The sequence below is a fragment of the Megalopta genalis genome, unplaced genomic scaffold (assembly GCF_051020955.1).
Source record: "Megalopta genalis isolate 19385.01 unplaced genomic scaffold, iyMegGena1_principal scaffold0340, whole genome shotgun sequence".
Taxonomy (NCBI): Eukaryota; Metazoa; Arthropoda; class Insecta; order Hymenoptera; family Halictidae; genus Megalopta; species Megalopta genalis.
In genome coordinates this window covers 153875-160944 of record NW_027476409.1, presented here as the reverse complement: position 1 = coordinate 160944, position 7070 = coordinate 153875, and positions in this window count along the sequence as shown.

Here is a 7070-nt window from a genome sequence, read left to right as displayed (position 1 = left end):
ATGGATTTGAAGCTATCTCGTTCGTTCCTCCTGCATTTGAAGCTATATCACTTATATCGCAAGCATCTGAAGCTAAATCATTTGTTTCTCATGGATTTGAAGCTAAACCTTCTACATCCCTTTTATTTGAAGCTAAATCATGTGTTTCGCTTGGATTTGAAGCAAACTCGTTTATTACGACTGCAGTTCAAGCCAAATTATGTATATCACAAGTATTTGAAGCTAAACATTTTGATTGGGATGGAATTGAAGGTAAGCATTCTACTTCGCATTGATTTGAAGCATAATCATGTGTTTCGCATGTATTTGAAGCTAACTCTTTTGTTCCGCCTGCATTTAAAGCTATATCATGTATATCACAAGTATTTGAAGCTAAGCAATTTGTTTCGGATTGATTTGAAGCCAAGCCTTCTACTTCGCATTGATTTGAAGCTATATCATGTGTTTCGCTTGGATTGGAAGCTAAGCCTTCTACTTCGCATTAATTTGATCATAAATCATGTGTCTCGCTTGGATTTGAAGCTACATCGTTTGTTTCGCATACAGTTGAAGCTAAATCATGTGTATCACAAATATTTGATGCTAAACCAATTGTTTCTCGAGAAGCATAATCATGTGTTTTGCATGGATTTGGTGCTAACTCGTTTGTTTCCTCTGCATTTGAAGCTATATCACTTATATCGCAACTATCTGAAGCTAAATCAATTATCTCTCATGTATTTGAAGCTATGCCTTCTACTTCTCATTGATTTGAATCTAAATCATGTGTTTCGCATGGATTTGAAGCTATCTCGTTCGTTCCTCCTGCATTTGAAGCTATATCACTTATATCGCAAGTATCTGAAGCTAAATCATTTGTTTCGCATGGATTTGAAGCTAAACCTTCTACAGTGCATTGACTTGAAGCTAGATCATATGTTTCGCATGGATTTGAAGCTAACTCGTTCGTTGCGCATGCATTTATATCTAAATAACGTATATCACAAGTATTTGTATCTAAACCATTTGTTTCGAATTGATTTGAACCTTAGCCTTGTACTTCGAGTTGATTTGAAGCTAACTCATGTGTTTCGCATGGAATTTGAAGCTAAATCTTCTACATCGCATTGATTTGAAGCTAAATCATGTGTTTCGCACGGATGTGAAGCTAACTCGTTTGTTTTGTCTGCATTTGAAGCTGTTTCATTCATATCGCAAGTATTTGAAGCTAAATCATTCGTTTCGCATGGATTTGATGCTAAGCCCTCTACTTCGCATTAATTTGAAGCAAAATCATGTGTTCCGCTTGAATTTGAAGCTAACTCGTTTTTTTCGTCTGCATTTGAAGCTATATCACTCATATCGCAAATATCTGCCGCATTGTGTCGCATTGTTTTTTAAGCTAAACCTTCTACATATTATTGACTTGAAGCTTAATCGTGTGTTTTGCATGGATTTGAAGCTAACTCGTTCGTTGCGCATGCAGTTATATCTAAATAACGTATATCACAAGTATTTGTATCTAAACCATTTGTTTCGAATTGATTTGAACCTTAGCCTTGTACTTCGAGTTGATTTGAAGCTAAATCATGTGTTTCGCTTGGATTTGAAGCTAAACCTTCTACATCGCATTGATTTGAAGCTAAATCGTGTGTTTCGCACGGATTTGAAGCTGACTCGTTCGTTTCGCATGCAGTTGTAGCTAAATAATGTATATCACAAGCATTTGTAGCTAAACCATTTGTTTTGCATGGACTTGAAGCTAAGCCTCCTACTTCGCATTCATTTGAAGCTAAACCCTTTGTTTCGCATGGATTTGAAGCTAAACCTTCTACATCGCATTGATTTGCAGCTAAATCACGTGTTTCGCATGGATTTGAAGCTAACTCGATCGTTTCGTCACCATTTGAAACTATATCACTTATATCGCAAGTATTTGAAGCTAAATCATATGTGGCGCATGGATTTGAAGCTGAACCTACTCCATCGCACTGATTTGCAGCTAAATAATGTGTTTCGCATGGATTTGAAACTAAACTTTCTACATCCCATGGATTTGAATCTAAATCATGTGTTTGGCATGGATTTGAAGCTAAACCTTCTACATCGCATTGATTTGCAGCTGAATCATGTGTATCGCATGGATTCGAAGCTAACTCGTTCGTTTCGCCTGTATTTGAAGCTAGATCACTTATATCGCAAGTATTTGAAGCTAAATCATGTGTTTCGCTTGGATTTGAAGCTAAACCTACTACATCGCGTTGATTTGAAGCTATATCGTGTGTTTCGCATGGATTTGAAGCTAACTCGTTCATTTCGCATGCAGTTGTAGCTAAATAATGTATATCACAAGCATTTTAGCTAAACCATTTGTTTCGCATGGATTTGAAGCTATGCCATCTACTTCGCATTGATTTGAAGCTAAACCTTCTACATACTATTGATTTGAAGCGAAACATTCTACCTCTTATTGATTTGAAGCTAAACCTTCTACATCGCATTGATTTGAAGCTAAATCATGTGATTCGATTGCATTTGAAGCTAAGCCATCTACATCGCATCGATTTTAAGCTAAATCATTTCTTTCGCTTAGATTTCAAGCTAACTCGTTTGTTTCGTCTGCATTTGAGGCTATATCACTTATATCGCAAGTATGTGAAGCTAAATCATTCGTTTCGCATGGATTTGTAGCTAAACCTTCTACATCGCACTGATTTGCAGCTAAATAATGTGTTTCGCATGGATTTGAAACTAAACTTTCTACATCCCATGGATTTGAATCTAAATCATGTGTTTGGCATGGATTTGAAGCTAAACCTTCTACATCGCATTGATTTGCAGCTGAATCATGTGTATCACATGGATTCGAAGCTAACTCGTTCGTTTCGCCTGTATTTGAAGCTAGATCACTTATATCGCAAGTATTTGAAGCTAAATCATGTGTTTCTCTTGGATTTGAAGCTAAACCTTCTACATCGCGTTGACTTGAAGATAAATCGTGTGTTTCGCATGGATTTGAAGCTACCTCGTTCATTTCGCATGTAGTTGTAGCTAAATAATGTATATCACAAGCATTTGTAGCTAAACCATTTGTTTCGCATGGATTTGAAGCTATGCCTTCTACTTCGCATTGATTTGAAGCTAAATCATTTGTTTCGCATGGATTTGAATCTAAGCCTTGTCCTTCGAATTGATTTGAAGATAAATCATGTGTTTTGTATGGATTTGAAGCTAAACCATCTACATCGCATTGATTTGAAGCTTAACCTTCTACATACTATTGATTTGAAGCGAAAACCTCAACCTCTTATTGATTTGAAGCTAAACCTTCTACATAGCATTGATTTGAAGCCAAATCATGTGATTCGATTGCATTTGAAGCTAAGCCATCTACATCGCATCGATTTTAAGCTAAATCATTTCTTTCGCTTAGATTTCAAGCTAACTCGTTTGTTTCGTCTGCATTTGAGGCTATATCACTTATATCGCAAGTATGTGAAGCTAAATCATTCGTTTCGCATGGATTTGTAGCTAAACCTTCTACATCGCATTGATTTGCAGGCTAAATAATGTGTTTCGCATGGATTTGAAGCTAAGCTTTCTACTGCGCATTAATTGGACGTTAAATCACGTGTTTTGCATGGATTTGAAACTGATCCATTTGATTCGCATGGATTTGAAGCTAAGCCTTCTACTTCGCGCTGATTTGAAGCTAAATCATGTGTTTCGCATGGATTTGAAGCTAAGCCTTCTACTTCGCATTGATTAGATGCTATATCATGTGTTTCGCATGGATTTGAAGCTAAACCTACTACATCGCATTGATTTGAATCTAAACCTTCTACATCGCATTGATTTGAAGCTAAACCTCCTACATCGCATTGATTTGAAGCTAAACCTTCTACATCGCATTGATTTGAAGCTGAATCATGTGATTCGATTGCATTTGAAGTTAAGCCATCTACATCGCATCGATTTTAAGCTAAATCATTTCTTTCGCTTAGATTTCAAGCTAACTCGTTTGTTTCGTCTGCATTTGAGGCTATATCACTTATATCGCAAGTATGTGAAGCTAAATCATTCGTTTCGCATGGATTTGTTGCTAAACCTTCTACATCGCATTGATTTGCAGGCTAAATCATGTGTTCCGCATGGATTTGAAGCTAACTCGTTTGTTTCGCATGCATTTGATGTTGTATCACTTTTAGCGCCAGTATCTGAAGCTAAATCATTCGTTTCGCATGGATTTGTAGCTAAACCTTCTACATCGCATTGATTTGAAGCTACATCATGTGTTTCGCATGGATTTTAAGCTAACTCGATAGTTCCGCCTGCATTTGAAGCTATATCACTTATATCGCAAGTATTTGAAGCTAAGCCTTCTACTTTGCATTGATTGGAAACTAAATCACGTGTTTTGCATGGATTTGAAACTGATCCATTTGATTCGCATGGATTTGAAGCTAAGCCTTCTACTTCGCGCTGATTTGAAGCTAAATCATGTGTTTCGCATGGATTTGAAGCTAAGCCTTCTACTTCGCATTGATTAGATGCTAAATCATGTGTTTCGCATGGATTTGATGCTAAGCCTTCTACTTCGCATTAATTGGACGTTAAATCACGTGTTTTGCATGGATTTGAAGCTAAACCTTCTACATCGTATTGATTTGAATCTAAATCATGTGTTTCGCATGAAGTTGAAGCTAACTCATGTCTTTCACAAGTATTTGAAGATGAACCATTTGAACGCATTGATTTGAACCCGAGCCTTCTACTTCGCACTGATTTGCAGATAAATAATGCGTTTCGCATGGATTTGAAGCTAAACCTTCTACATCCCATGGATTTGAATCTAAATCATGTGTTTGGCATGGATTTGAAGCTAACTCGTCCGTTGCGCATGCAGTTAAATCTAAACAACGTATATCACAAGTATTTGAAGCTAAACCATTTGATTCGCATGGATTTGCAGCTAAGCCTTCTACTTTGCATTAATTGGACGCTAAATCACGTGTTTTGCATGGATTTGAAGCTAAACCTTCTACATCGCATTAATTTGAAGATAAATCGTGTGTTTCGCATGGATTTGAAGCTAACTCGTTCGTTTCGCATGCAGTTGTAGCTAAATAATGTATATCACAAGTATTTGTAGCTAAACCATTTGTTTTGCATGAATTTGAAGCTAAGCCTTCTACTTCGCATTCATTTGAAGCTAAATCATTTGTTTCGCATGGATTTGAATCTAAGCCTTGTCCTTCGAATTGATTTGAAGCTAAATCATGTTTTTCGTATGGATTTGAAGCTAAACCTTCTACATCGCATTGATTTGAAGCTAAACCTTCTAAATTCTATTGGTTTGAAGCTAAACCTTCTACCTCTTATTGATTTGAAGCTAAGCTTTCTACTTCGCATTGATTTGAAGCTAAATCATTTGTTTCGCATGCAATTGAAGATACCTCGTTTGTTCCTCCAGCTCTAGAAGCTATATCACTTATATCGCAAGAATTTGAAGCTAAATCACATGTGTCGCATGGATTTGAAGCTGAACCTTCTACATGGCATTGATTTGAAGCTAAATCTTGTGTAACGCATGGATTTGAAGCTAAACCTTCTACATCGCATTGATTTGCAGCTGAATCATGTGTTTCGCATGGAGTTGAAGCTAACTCGTGGGTTTCGCCTGTACTTGAAGCTAGATCACTTATATCGCAATTATTTGAAGCTAAATCATGTGTTTCGCTTGGATTTGAAGCTAAACCTTCTACATCGCATTGATTTGAAGCTAAGTCGTGTGTTTCGCATGGATTTGAAGCTGACTCGTTCGTTTCGCATGCAGTTGTAGCTAAATAATGTATATCACAAGTGTTTGTAGCTAAACCATTTGCTTTGCATGGAATTTAAGCTAAGCCTCCTACTTAGCATTCATTTGAAGCTAAACCATTTGTTTCGCATGGATTTGAAGATAAACCTTCTACATCGCATTGATTTGCAGCTAAATCATGTGTTTCGCATGGATTTGAAGCTAACTCGATCGTTTCGCCACCATTTGAAACTATATCACTTATATCGCAAGTATTTGAAGCTAAATCATATGTGACGCATGGATTTGAAGCTGAACCTACTACATCGCACTGATTTGCAGCTACATCATGTGTTTCGCATGGATTTGAAGCTAAGCCTTCTACTTTGCATTGATTGGAAACTAAATCACGTGTTTTGCATGGATTTGAAACTGATCCATTTGATTCGCATGGATTTGAAGCTAAGCCTTCTACTTCGCGCAGATTTGAAGCTAGATCATGTGTTTCGCATGGATTTGAAGCTAAGCCTTCTACTTCGCATTGATTAGATGCTAAATCATGTGTTTCGCATGGATTTGAAGCTAAGCCTTCTACTTCGCATTAATTGGACGTTAAATCACGTGTTTTGCATGGATTTGAAGCTAAACCTTCTACATCGCATTGATTTGAAGCTAAATCATGTGTTTCGCTTGCATTTGAAGCTAAGCCATCTACATCGCATCGATTTTAAGCAAAATCATTTCTCTCGCTTAGATTTCAAGCTAGCTCGTTTGTTTTGTCTGCATTTGAGGCTATATCACTTATATCGCAAGTATTTGAAGCTAAATCATATGTGTCGCATGGATTTGAAGCTGAACCTTCTACATGGCATTGATTTGAAGCTAAATCTTGTGTATCGCTTGGATTTGAAGCTAAACCTTCTACATAGCATTGATTTGAAGCTTAATCATGGGTTTTGCGTAGATTTGAAGCTAACTCGTTTGTTTCTCCTGCATTTGAAGCTATATCACTTATATCGCAAGTACCTGATGCTAAATTGTTTCTTTCGCTTGGATTTGAAGCTAAGCCTTCTACATCGCATTGATTTGAAGCTACTTAATTTGTTTCGCATGGTATTGAAGACACCTCGTTTGTTCCTCCAGCTTTAGAAGCTATATCACTTATATCGCAAGTATTTGAAGCTAAATCATATGTGTCGCATGGATTTGAAGCTGAACCTTCTACATCGCATTGATTTGAAGCTAAATCTTGTTTATCGCTTGGATTTGAAGCTAACTCGTTCGTTGCGCA